The 14,068-nt window shown below is 38.3% G+C and overlaps 1 protein-coding gene across 1 annotated transcript in view; it reads right to left on the bottom strand.

Moving 5' to 3' along the window:
- Positions 1 to 14,068, bottom strand: part of LOC134685077 (oxysterol-binding protein-related protein 8-like) — a 62,981-nt gene that overhangs the window by 20,254 nt on the left and 28,659 nt on the right. The window lies entirely within an intron of this gene.

Below are 14,068 nucleotides of genomic sequence, written 5' to 3'. Positions count from 1 at the left end.
ATTGAATATGGCTGTAGTAAAATATTGTAATGTGGAATATCACAGTGTTATAATGACTAGAGAAGAGCACTCATTAATATAATTCAAACATATGGGTCTTGCATATACACATTACTGTCATACAACAATATTAGGAAACAGTGATTTGGAAATCAATCATATGTATCACATCAAAATTGATATTTTATTCACTACTAGAACACACCCGTGATATTGCGGGTCCGTGACTGAATTAAAGTATATAACTATGCATGTAAGCCTAATTTTAGTATTGGTATTGTCATCTGATAAAGTCGTGCTGATTATAAGATACAAAGTTTTCTCTGCTTTCAAATCTTTCTGCTTGAACCCGTCGACCCGTAACTTATTAATTATTGGTAATATTCAGTTTCTGGAATTGATTAATTTTTTTTAAATCAACAGTATTGTCCAATAAAGTTGAATTCTTTGATTTGCTGTTTTACGTCATGTCCGCTAACAAATTGAAAACTGTACCTATACGTCCAGATTATTAGTATTCGTATTGTTATCTTAGAAAGTCTTACTGATCAAAATACTACAATCATTCAACAGGGAACAATTTGACATTTATTCAATTTAGGAGTGTCAACCCTGTGATTATGACCCGTATATAAAGCAAAAACAAATACACCATTGGTGGTGCGCCTGTCAGATGCGGAACTTACAGATAAGGTTATAGGTAACAGGTGAATATACTATTGGTATCGGTATCGGACTGGACCCTGAACTTGTTAATTATTGGCAATATTAATTATGTTGAAAACAAAAGGGTCTGGAGTGGTGTAATTTCTAATATAAACCATTGTCCTATATTAGCTATATATGAAGTTGAATTCTTTGATTTGTAGTTTTTTACCCGATGGCGGCTGATAAATTGGACCTCGTAACTTTAGTATAATAGATACCTATATCTATTTGTTTAATGTCGTTCTGATTAAATGAAACACTATTTTCAAGCATTTTGAAACTTTACAATATGAACAACATTTAATTTCAGACACAAATTTTCTGAGGATGTATGTTATATTACTAACCTGTCCCAGTTCTTCTGTGACATTTTCTACATAAGGTGTCTTATACTAACCTGCCCTAGTTCTTCTGTGACATTTTCTACATAGGGTGTCTTATACTAACCTGCCCCAGTTCTTCTGTGACATTTTCTACATAAGGTGTCTTATACTAACCTGTCCCAGTTCTTCTGTGACATTTTCTACATAAGGTGTCTTATACCAACCTGTCCCAGTTCTTCTGTGACATTTTCTACATAAGGTGTCTTATACTAACCTGTCCCAGTTCTTCTGTGACATTTTCTACATAGGGTGTCTTATACTAACCTGTCCCAGTTCTTCTGTGACATTTTCTACATAGGGTGTCTTATACTAACCTGTCCCAGTTCTTCTGTGACATTTTCTACATAAGGTGTCTTATACTAACCTGTCCCAGTTCTTCTGTGACATTTTCTACATAAGGTGTCTTATACTAACCTGTCCCAGTTCTTCTGTGACATTTTCTACATAAGGTGTCTTATACTAACCTGTCCCAGTTCTTCTGTGACATTTTCTACATAAGGTGTCTTATACCAACCTGTCCCAGTTCTTCTGTGACATTTTCTACATAAGGTGTCTTATACCAACCTGTCCCAGTTCTTCTGTGACATTTTCTACATAAGGTGTCTTATACTAACCTGTCCCAGTTCTTCTGTGACATTTTCTACATAAGGTGTCTTATACTAACCTGTCCCAGTTCTTCTGTGACATTTTCTACATAAGGTGTCTTATACTAACCTGTCCCAGTTCTTCTGTGACATTTTCTACATAGGGTGTCTTATACTAACCTGTCCCAGTTCTTCTGTGACATTTTCTACATAAGGTGTCTTATACCAACCTGTCCCAGTTCTTCTGTGACATTTTCTACATAGGGTGTCTTATACTAACCTGTCCCAGTTCTTCTGTGACATTTTCTACATAAGGTGTCTTATACTAACCTGTCCCAGTTCTTCTGTGACATTTTCTACATAAGGTGTCTTATACTAACCTGTCTCAGTTCTTCTGTGACATTTTCTACATAAGGTGTCTTATACTAACCTGCCCCAGTTCTTCTGTGACATTTTCTACATAAGGTGTCTTATACTAACCTGTCCCAGTTCTTCTGTGACATTTTCTACATAAGGTGTCTTATACTAACCTGTCCCAGTTCTTCTGTGACATTTTCTACATAGGGTGTCTTTTACTAACCTGTCCCAGTTCTTCTGTGACATTTTCTACATAGGGTGTCTCATACCAACCTGTCCCAGTTCTTCTGTGACATTTTCTACATAGGGTGTCTTATACTAACCTGTCTCAGTTCTTCTGTGACATTTTCTACATAGGGTGTCTTATACTAACCTGTCCCAGTTCTTCTGTGACATTTTCTACATAGGGTGGCTTATACTAACCTGTCCCAGTTCTTCTGTGACATTTTCTACATAAGGTGTCTTATACTAACCTGTCTCAGTTCTTCTGTGACATTTTCTACATAAGGTGTCTTATACTAACCTGTCCCAGTTCTTCTGTGACATTTTCTACATAAGGTGTCTTATACTAACCTGTCTCAGTTCTTCTGTGACATTTTCTACATAAGGTGTCTTATACTAACCTGTCCCAGTTCTTCTGTGACATTTTCTACATAAGGTGTCTTATACTAACCTGCCCCAGTTCTTCTGTGACATTTTCTACATAAGGTGTCTTATACTAACCTGTCCCAGTTCTTCTGTGACATTTTCTACATAAGGTGTCTTATACTAACCTGTCCCAGTTCTTCTGTGACATTTTCTACATAGGGTGTCTTATACTAACCTGTCCCAGTTCTTCTGTGACATTTTCTACATAAGGTGTCTTATACTAACCTGTCCCAGTTCTTCTGTGACATTTTCTACATAAGGTGTCTTATACCAACCTGTCCCAGTTCTTCTGTGAAATTTTCTACATAAGGTGTCTTTTACTAACCTGTCCCAGTTCTTCTGTGACATTTTCTACATAAGGTGTCTTTTACTAACCTGTCCCAGTTCTTCTGTGAAATTTTCTACATAAGGTGTCTTTTACTAACCTGTCCCAGTTCTTCTGTGACATTTTCTACATAAGGTGTCTTTTACTAACCTGTCCCAGTTCTTCTGTGACATTTTCTACATAAGGTGTCTTATACTAACCTGTCTCAGTTCTTCTGTGACATTTTCTACATAAGGTGTCTTATACTAACCTGTCCCAGTTCTTCTGTGACATTTTCTACATAAGGTGTCTTATACTAACCTGCCCCAGTTCTTCTGTGACATTTTCTACATAGGGTGTCTTATACTAACCTGTCCCAGTTCTTCTGTGACATTTTCTACATAAGGTGTCTTATACTAACCTGTCCCAGTTCTTCTGTGACATTTTCTACATAGGGTGGCTTATACTAACCTGTCCCAGTTCTTCTGTGACATTTTCTACATAAGGTGTCTTATACTAACCTGTCTCAGTTCTTCTGTGACATTTTCTACATAAGGTGTCTTATACTAACCTGTCCCAGTTCTTCTGTGACATTTTCTACATAAGGTGTCTTATACTAACCTGTCCCAGTTCTTCTGTGACATTTTCTACATAGGGTGGCTTATACTAACCTGTCCCAGTTCTTCTGTGACATTTTCTACATAAGGTGTCTTATACTAACCTGTCTCAGTTCTTCTGTGACATTTTCTACATAAGGTGTCTTATACTAACCTGTCCCAGTTCTTCTGTGACATTTTCTACATAAGGTGTCTTATACTAACCTGTCTCAGTTCTTCTGTGACATTTTCTACATAAGGTGTCTTATACTAACCTGTCCCAGTTCTTCTGTGACATTTTCTACATAAGGTGTCTTATACTAACCTGCCCCAGTTCTTCTGTGACATTTTCTACATAAGGTGTCTTATACTAACCTGTCCCAGTTCTTCTGTGACATTTTCTACATAAGGTGTCTTATACTAACCTGTCCCAGTTCTTCTGTGACATTTTCTACATAGGGTGTCTTATACTAACCTGTCCCAGTTCTTCTGTGACATTTTCTACATAAGGTGTCTTATACTAACCTGTCCCAGTTCTTCTGTGACATTTTCTACATAAGGTGTCTTATACCAACCTGTCCCAGTTCTTCTGTGAAATTTTCTACATAAGGTGTCTTTTACTAACCTGTCCCAGTTCTTCTGTGACATTTTCTACATAAGGTGTCTTTTACTAACCTGTCCCAGTTCTTCTGTGAAATTTTCTACATAAGGTGTCTTTTACTAACCTGTCCCAGTTCTTCTGTGACATTTTCTACATAAGGTGTCTTTTACTAACCTGTCCCAGTTCTTCTGTGACATTTTCTACATAAGGTGTCTTATACTAACCTGTCTCAGTTCTTCTGTGACATTTTCTACATAAGGTGTCTTATACTAACCTGTCCCAGTTCTTCTGTGACATTTTCTACATAAGGTGTCTTATACTAACCTGCCCCAGTTCTTCTGTGACATTTTCTACATAGGGTGTCTTATACTAACCTGTCCCAGTTCTTCTGTGACATTTTCTACATAGGGTGTCTTATACTAACCTGTCCCAGTTCTTCTGTGACATTTTCTACATAGGGTGTCTTATACTAACCTGTCCCAGTTCTTCTGTGACATTTTCTACATAAGGTGTCTTATACTAACCTGTCCCAGTTCTTCTGTGACATTTTCTACATAAGGTGTCTCATACCAACCTGTCCCAGTTCTTCTGTGACATTTTCTACATAGGGTGTCTTATACTAACCTGTCCCAGTTCTTCTGTGACATTTTCTACATAGGGTGTCTTATACTAACCTGTCCCAGTTCTTCTGTGACATTTTCTACATAAGGTGTCTTTTACTAACCTGTCCCAGTTCTTCTGTGACATTTTCTACATAAGGTGTCTTATACTAACCTGTCCCAGTTCTTCTGTGACATTTTCTACATAAGGTGTCTTTTACTAACCTGTCCCAGTTCTTCTGTGACATTTTCTACATAAGGTGTCTTATACCAACCTGTCCCAGTTCTTCTGTGACATTTTCTACATAAGGTGTCTTATACTAACCTGTCCCAGTTCTTCTGTGACATTTTCTACATAGGGTGTCTTATACTAACCTGTCCCAGTTCTTCTGTGACATTTTCTACATAAGGTGTCTTATACTAACCTGCCCCAGTTCTTCTGTGACATTTTCTACATAAGGTGTCTTATACTAACCTGTCTCAGTTCTTCTGTGACATTTTCTACAGAAGGTGTCTTATACTAACCTGCCCCAGTTCTTCTGTGACATTTTCTACATAAGGTGTCTTATACCTACCTGTCCCAGTTCTTCTGTGACATTTTCTACATAAGGTGTCTTTTACTAACCTGTCCCAGTTCTTCTGTGACATTTTCTACATAAGGTGTCTTATACTAACCTGTCTCAGTTCTTCTGTGACATTTTCTACATAAGGTGTCTTATACTAACCTGCCCCAGTTCTTCTGTGACATTTTCTACATAGGGTGTCTTATACTAACCTGTCCCAGTTCTTCTGTGACATTTTCTACATAAGGTGTCTTTTACTAACCTGTCCCAGTTCTTCTGTGACATTTTCTACATAGGGTGTCTTATACTAACCTGTCCCAGTTCTTCTGTGACATTTTCTACATAGGGTGTCTTTTACTAACCTGTCCCAGTTCTTCTGTGACATTTTCTACATAAGGTGTCTTATACTAACCTGTCCCAGTTCTTCTGTGACATTTTCTACATAAGGTGTCTTATACTAACCTGTCCCAGTTCTTCTGTGACATTTTCTACATAAGGTGTCTTATACTAACCTGTCCCAGTTCTTCTGTGACATTTTCTACATAGGGTGTCTTATACTAACCTGTCCCAGTTCTTCTGTGACATTTTCTACATAGGGTGTCTTATACTAACCTGTCTCAGTTCTTCTGTGACATTTTCTACATAAGGTGTCTTATACTAACCTGTCCCAGTTCTTCTGTGACATTTTCTACATAAGGTGTCTTATACTAACCTGCCCCAGTTCTTCTGTGACATTTTCTACATAAGGTGTCTTATACTAACCTGTCCCAGTTCTTCTGTGACATTTTCTACATAAGGTGTCTTATACTAACCTGTCCCAGTTCTTCTGTGACATTTTCTACATAAGGTGTCTTTTACTAACCTGTCCCAGTTCTTCTGTGACATTTTCTACATAAGGTGTCTTATACTAACCTGTCCCAGTTCTTCTGTGACATTTTCTACATAGGGTGTCTTTTACTAACCTGTCCCAGTTCTTCTGTGACATTTTCTACATAGGGTGTCTTATACTAACCTGTCCCAGTTCTTCTGTGACATTTTCTACATAGGGTGTCTTATACTAACCTGTCCCAGTTCTTCTGTGACATTTTCTACATAAGGTGTCTTATACTAACCTGTCCCAGTTCTTCTGTGACATTTTCTACATAAGGTGTCTTATACTAACCTGCCCCAGTTCTTCTGTGACATTTTCTACATAAGGTGTCTTATACTAACCTGCCCCAGTTCTTCTGTGACATTTTCTACATAAGGTGTCTTATACTAACCTGTCCCAGTTCTTCTGTGACATTTTCTACATAAGGTGTCTTATACTAACCTGTCCCAGTTCTTCTGTGACATTTTCTACATAGGGTGTCTTTTACTAACCTGTCCCAGTTCTTCTGTGACATTTTCTACATAGGGTGTCTCATACCAACCTGTCCCAGTTCTTCTGTGACATTTTCTACATAGGGTGTCTTATACTAACCTGTCCCAGTTCTTCTGTGACATTTTCTACATAGGGTGTCTTATACTAACCTGTCCCAGTTCTTCTGTGACATTTTCTACATAGGGTGTCTCATACCAACCTGTCCCAGTTCTTCTGTGACATTTTCTACATAAGGTGTCTTATACTAACCTGTCCCAGTTCTTCTGTGACATTTTCTACATAAGGTGTCTTATACTAACCTGTCCCAGTTCTTCTGTGACATTTTCTACATAAGGTGTCTTATACTAACCTGTCCCAGTTCTTCTGTGACATTTTCTACATAGGGTGTCTTATACTAACCTGTCCCAGTTCTTCTGTGACATTTTCTACATAAGGTGTCTTATACTAACCTGTCCCAGTTCTTCTGTGACATTTTCTACATAGGGTGTCTTATACTAACCTGTCCCAGTTCTTCTGTGACATTTTCTACATAGGGTGTCTTATACTAACCTGTCCCAGTTCTTCTGTGACATTTTCTACATAGGGTGTCTTATACTAACCTGTCCCAGTTCTTCTGTGACATTTTCTACATAGGGTGTCTTATACTAACCTGTCCCAGTTCTTCTGTGACATTTTCTACATAGGGTGTCTTATACTAACCTGTCCCAGTTCTTCTGTGACAATTTCTACATAGGGTGTCTTATACTAACCTGTCCCAGTTCTCCTGTCCCAGTTCTTCTGTGACATTTTCTACATAAGGTGTCTTATACTAACCTGTCCCAGTTCTTCTGTGACATTTTCTACATAAGGTGTCTTTTACTAACCTGTCCCAGTTCTTCTGTGACATTTTCTACATAAGGTGTCTTATACTAACCTGTCCCAGTTCTTCTGTGACATTTTCTACATAAGGTGTCTTATACCAACCTGTCTCAGTTCTTCTGTGACATTTTCTACATAAGGTGTCTTATACTAACCTGTCCCAGTTCTTCTGTGACATTTTCTACATAAGGTGTCTTATACTAACCTGTCCCAGTTCTTCTGTGACATTTTCTACATAAGGTGTCTTATACTAACCTGTCCCAGTTCTTCTGTGACATTTTCTACATAGGGTGTCTTATACTAACCTGTCCCAGTTCTTCTGTGACATTTTCTACATAGGGTGTCTTATACTAACCTGTCCCAGTTCTTCTGTGACATTTTCTACATAAGGTGTCTTATACCAACCTGTCCCAGTTCTTCTGTGACATTTTCTACATAGGGTGTCTCATACTAACCTGTCCCAGTTCTTCTGTGACATTTTCTACATAGGGTGTCTTATACTAACCTGTCCCAGTTCTTCTGTGACATTTTCTACATAAGGTGTCTTTTACTTACCTGTCCCAGTTCTTCTGTGACATTTTCTACATAAGGTGTCTTATACTAACCTGTCCCAGTTCTTCTGTGACATTTTCTACATAAGGTGTCTTTTACTAACCTGTCCCAGTTCTTCTGTGACATTTTCTACATAAGGTGTCTTATACCAACCTGTCCCAGTTCTTCTGTGACATTTTCTACATAAGGTGTCTTATACCAACCTGTCCCAGTTCTTCTGTGACATTTTCTACATAGGGTGTCTTATACTAACCTGTCCCAGTTCTTCTGTGACATTTTCTACATAAGGTGTCTTATACTAACCTGCCCCAGTTCTTCTGTGACATTTTCTACATAAGGTGTCTTATACTAACCTGTCTCAGTTCTTCGGTGACATTTTCTACATAAGGTGTCTTATACTAACCTGTCTCAGTTCTTCTGTGACATTTTCTACATAGGGTGTCTTATACTAACCTGTCTCAGTTCTTCTGTGACATTTTCTACATAGGGTGTCTTATACTAACCTGTCTCAGTTCTTCTGTGACATTTTCTACATAGGGTGTCTTATACTAACCTGTCCCAGTTCTTCTGTGACATTTTCTACATAGGGTGTCTTATACTAACCTGTCCCAGTTCTTCTGTGACATTTTCTACATAGGGTGTCTTATACTAACCTGTCCCAGTTCTTCTGTGACATTTTCTACATAAGGTGTCTTTTACTAACCTGTCCCAGTTCTTCTGTGACATTTTCTACATAAGGTGTCTTATACTAACCTGTCCCAGTTCTTCTGTGACATTTTCTACATAAGGTGTCTTATACTAACCTGTCCCAGTTCTTCTGTGACATTTTCTACATAAGGTGTCTTATACTAACCTGTCCCAGTTCTTCTGTGACATTTTCTACATAAGGTGTCTTATACTAACCTGTCTCAGTTCTTCTGTGACATTTTCTACATAGGGTGTCTTATACTAACCTGTCCCAGTTCTTCTGTGACATTTTCTACATAGGGTGTCTTATACTAACCTGTCCCAGTTCTTCTGTGACATTTTCTACATAGGGTGTCTTATACTAACCTGTCCCAGTTCTTCTGTGACATTTTCTACATAAGGTGTCTTATACTAACCTGTCCCAGTTCTTCTGTGACATTTTCTACATAAGGTGTCTTATACTAACCTGTCCCAGTTCTTCTGTGACATTTTCTACATAGGGTGTCTTATACTAACCTGTCCCAGTTCTTCTGTGACATTTTCTACATAAGGTGTCTTATACTAACCTGTCCCAGTTCTTCTGTGACATTTTCTACATAGGGTGTCTTATACTAACCTGTCCCAGTTCTTCTGTGACATTTTCTACATAGGGTGTCTTATACTAACCTGTCCCAGTTCTTCTGTGACATTTTCTACATAAGGTGTCTTTTACTAACCTGTCCCAGTTCTTCTGTGACATTTTCTACATAAGGTGTCTTATACTAACCTGTCCCAGTTCTTCTGTGACATTTTCTACATAAGGTGTCTTTTACTAACCTGTCCCAGTTCTTCTGTGACATTTTCTACATAAGGTGTCTTATACTAACCTGTCCCAGTTCTTCTGTGACATTTTCTACATAAGGTGTCTTATACTAACCTGTCTCAGTTCTTCTGTGACATTTTCTACATAAGGTGTCTTATACCAACCTGTCCCAGTTCTTCTGTGACATTTTCTACATAAGGTGTCTTATACCAACCTGTCTCAGTTCTTCTGTGACATTTTCTACATAAGGTGTCTTATACTAACCTGTCCCAGTTCTTCTGTGACATTTTCTACATAAGGTATCTTTTACTAACCTGTCCCAGTTCTTCTGTGACATTACCTGTCCCAGTTCTTCTGTGACATTTTCTACATAAGGTGTCTTATACTAACCTGTCCCAGTTCTTCTGTGACATTTTCTACATAGGGTGTCTTATACTAACCTGTCCCAGTTCTTCTGTGACATTTTCTACATAAGGTGTCTTATACTAACCTGTCCCAGTTCTTCTGTGACATTTTCTACATAGGGTGTCTTATACTAACCTGTCTCAGTTCTTCTGTGACATTTTCTACATAGGGTGTCTTATACTAACCTGTCCCAGTTCTTCTGTGACATTTTCTACATAAGGTGTCTTATACTAACCTGTCCCAGTTCTTCTGTGACATTTTCTACATAAGGTGTCTTTTACTTACCTGTCCCAGTTCTTCTGTGACATTTTCTACATAAGGTGTCTTATACTAACCTGTCCCAGTTCTTCTGTGACATTTTCTACATAAGGTGTCTTTTACTAACCTGTCCCAGTTCTTCTGTGACATTTTCTACATAAGGTGTCTTATACTAACCTGCCCTAGTTCTTCTGTGACATTTTCTACATAGGGTGTCTTATACTAACCTGTCCCAGTTCTTCTGTGACATTTTCTACATAAGGTGTCTTTTACTAACCTGTCCCAGTTCTTCTGTGACATTTCTACATAAGGTGTCTTTTACTAACCTGTCCCAGTTCTTCTGTGACATTTTCTACATAGGGTGTCTTATACTAACCTGTCCCAGTTCTTCTGTGACATTTTCTACATAGGGTGTCTTATACTAACCTGTCCCAGTTCTTCTGTGACATTTTCTACATAAGGTGTCTTATACTAACCTGTCCCAGTTCTTCTGTGACATTTTCTACATAAGGTGTCTTATACTAACCTGTCCCAGTTCTTCTGTGACATTTTCTACATAAGGTGTCTTATACTAACCTGTCTCAGTTCTTCTGTGACATTTTCTACATAGGGTGTCTTATACTAACCTGTCCCAGTTCTTCTGTGACATTTTCTACATAGGGTGTCTTATACTAACCTGTCCCAGTTCTTCTGTGACATTTTCTACATAGGGTGTCTTATACTAACCTGTCCAGTTCTTCTGTGACATTTTCTACATAAGGTGTCTTATACTAACCTGTCCCAGTTCTTCTGTGACATTTTCTACATAAGGTGTCTTATACTAACCTGTCCCAGTTCTTCTGTGACATTTTCTACATAGGGTGTCTTATACTAACCTGTCCCAGTTCTTCTGTGACATTTTCTACATAAGGTGTCTTATAATAACCTGTCCCAGTTCTTCTGTGACATTTTCTACATAGGGTGTCTTATACTAACCTGTCTCAGTTCTTCTGTGACATTTTCTACATAGGGTGTCTTATACTAACCTGTCCCAGTTCTTCTGTGACATTTTCTACATAAGGTGTCTTATACTAACCTGTCCCAGTTCTTCTGTGACATTTTCTACATAAGGTGTCTTTTACTAACCTGTCCCAGTTCTTCTGTGACATTTTCTACATAGGGTGTCTTTTACTAACTTGTCCCAGTTCTTCTGTGACATTTTCTACATAGGGTGTCTTATACTAACCTGTCCCAGTTCTTCTGTGACATTTTCTACATAGGGTGTCTTTTACTAACCTGTCCCAGTTCTTCTGTGACATTTTCTACATAAGGTGTCTTTTACTAACCTGTCCCAGTTCTTCTGTGACATTTTCTACATAAGGTGTCTTTTACTAACCTGTCCCAGTTCTTCTGTGACATTTTCTACATAAGGTGTCTTTTACTAACCTGTCCCAGTTCTTCTGTGACATTTTCTACATAAGGTGTCTTATACTAACCTGTCCCAGTTCTTCTGTGACATTTTCTACATAAGGTATCTTTTACTAACCTGTCCCAGTTCTTCTGTGACATTTTCTACATAAGGTATCTTTTACTAACTTGTCCCAGTTCTTCTGTGACATTTTCTACATAGGGTGTCTTATACTAACCTGTCCCAGTTCTTCTGTGACATTTTCTACATAGGGTGTCTTTTACTAACCTGTCCCAGTTCTTCTGTGACATTTTCTACATAGGGTGTCTTTTACTAACCTGTCCCAGTTCTTCTGTGACATTTTCTACATAAGGTGTCTTTTACTAACCTGTCCCAGTTCTTCTGTGACATTTTCTACATAAGGTGTCTTATACTAACCTGTCCCAGTTCTTCTGTGACATTTTCTACATAAGGTGTCTTATACTAACCTGTCCCAGTTCTTCTGTGACATTTTCTACATAAGGTGTCTTATACTAACCTGTCCCAGTTCTTCTGTGACATTTTCTACATAGGGTGTCTTATACTAACCTGTCCCAGTTCTTCTGTGACATTTTCTACATAGGGTGTCTTATACTAACCTGTCCCAGTTCTTCTGTGACATTTTCTACATAGGGTGTCTTATACTAACCTGTCCCAGTTCTTCTGTGACATTTTCTACATAGGGTGTCTTATACTAACCTGTCCAGTTCTTCTGTGACATTTTCTACATAGGGTGTCTTATACTAACCTGTCCCAGTTCTTCTGTGACATTTTCTACATAGGGTGTCTTATACTAACCTGTCCCAGTTCTTCTGTGACATTTTCTACATAAGGTATCTTTTACTAACCTGTCCCAGTTCTTCTGTGACATTTTCTACATAAGGTGTCTTTTACTAACCTGTCCCAGTTCTTCTGTGACATTTTCTACATAAGGTGTCTTTTACTAACCTGTCCCAGTTCTTCTGTGACATTTTCTACATAAGGTGTCTTATACCAACCTGTCCCAGTTCTTCTGTGACATTTTCTACATAAGGTGTCTTATACTAACCTGTCCCAGTTCTTCTGTGACATTTTCTACATAAGGTGTCTTATACTAACCTGTCCCAGTTCTTCTGTGACATTTTCTACATAAGGGTGTCTTATACTAACCTGTCCCAGTTCTTCTGTGACATTTTCTACATAGGGTGTCTTATACTAACCTGTCCCAGTTCTTCTGTGACATTTTCTACATAAGGGTGTCTTATACTAACCTGTCCCAGTTCTTCTGTGACATTTTCTACATAAGGGTGTCTCATACCAACCTGTCCCAGTTCTTCTGTGACATTTTCTACATAGGTGTCTCATACCAACCTGTCCCAGTTCTTCTGTGACATTTTCTACATAGGGTGTCTCATACTAACCTGTCCCAGTTCTTCTGTGACATTTTCTACATAAGGTGTCTTTTACTTACCTGTCCCAGTTCTTCTGTGACATTTTCTACATAAGGTGTCTTATACTAACCTGTCCCAGTTCTTCTGTGACATTTTCTACATAAGGTGTCTTTACTAACCTGTCCCAGTTCTTCTGTGACATTTTCTACATAAGGTGTCTTATACCAACCTGTCCCAGTTCTTCTGTGACATTTTCTACATAAGGTGTCTTATACTAACCTGTCCCAGTTCTTCTGTGACATTTTCTACATAGGGTGTCTTATACTAACCTGTCCCAGTTCTTCTGTGACATTTTCTACATAAGGTGTCTTATACTAACCTGTCCCAGTTCTTCTGTGACATTTTCTACATAAGGTGTCTTATACTAACCTGTCTCAGTTCTTCTGTGACATTTTCTACATAAGGTGTCTTATACTAACCTGTCTCAGTTCTTCTGTGACATTTTCTACATAAGGTGTCTTATACTAACCTGTCTCAGTTCTTCTGTGACATTTTCTACATAGGGTGTCTTATACTAACCTGTCTCAGTTCTTCTGTGACATTTTCTACATAGGGTGTCTTATACTAACCTGTCCCAGTTCTTCTGTGACATTTTCTACATAAGGTGTCTTTTACTAACCTGTCCCAGTTCTTCTGTGACATTTTCTACATAAGGTGTCTTTTACTAACCTGTCCAGTTCTTCTGTGACATTTTCTACATAGGGTGTCTTTTACTAACCTGTCCCAGTTCTTCTGTGACATTTTCTACATAGGGTGTCTTATACTAACCTGTCCCAGTTCTTCTGTGACATTTTCTACATAAGGTGTCTTTTACTAACCTGTCCCAGTTCTTCTGTGACATTTTCTACATAAGGTGTCTTATACTAACCTGTCCCAGTTCTTCTGTGACATTTTCTACATAAGGTGTCTTATACTAACCTGTCCCAGTTCTTCTGTGACATTTT

The sequence above is a fragment of the Mytilus trossulus genome, chromosome 9 (assembly GCF_036588685.1).
Source record: "Mytilus trossulus isolate FHL-02 chromosome 9, PNRI_Mtr1.1.1.hap1, whole genome shotgun sequence".
In the NCBI taxonomy this organism is placed as follows: Eukaryota; Metazoa; Mollusca; class Bivalvia; order Mytilida; family Mytilidae; genus Mytilus; species Mytilus trossulus.
The sequence above is the reverse complement of the archived record's forward strand: the minus strand, read 5'-3'. Positions and strand labels throughout refer to the sequence as shown.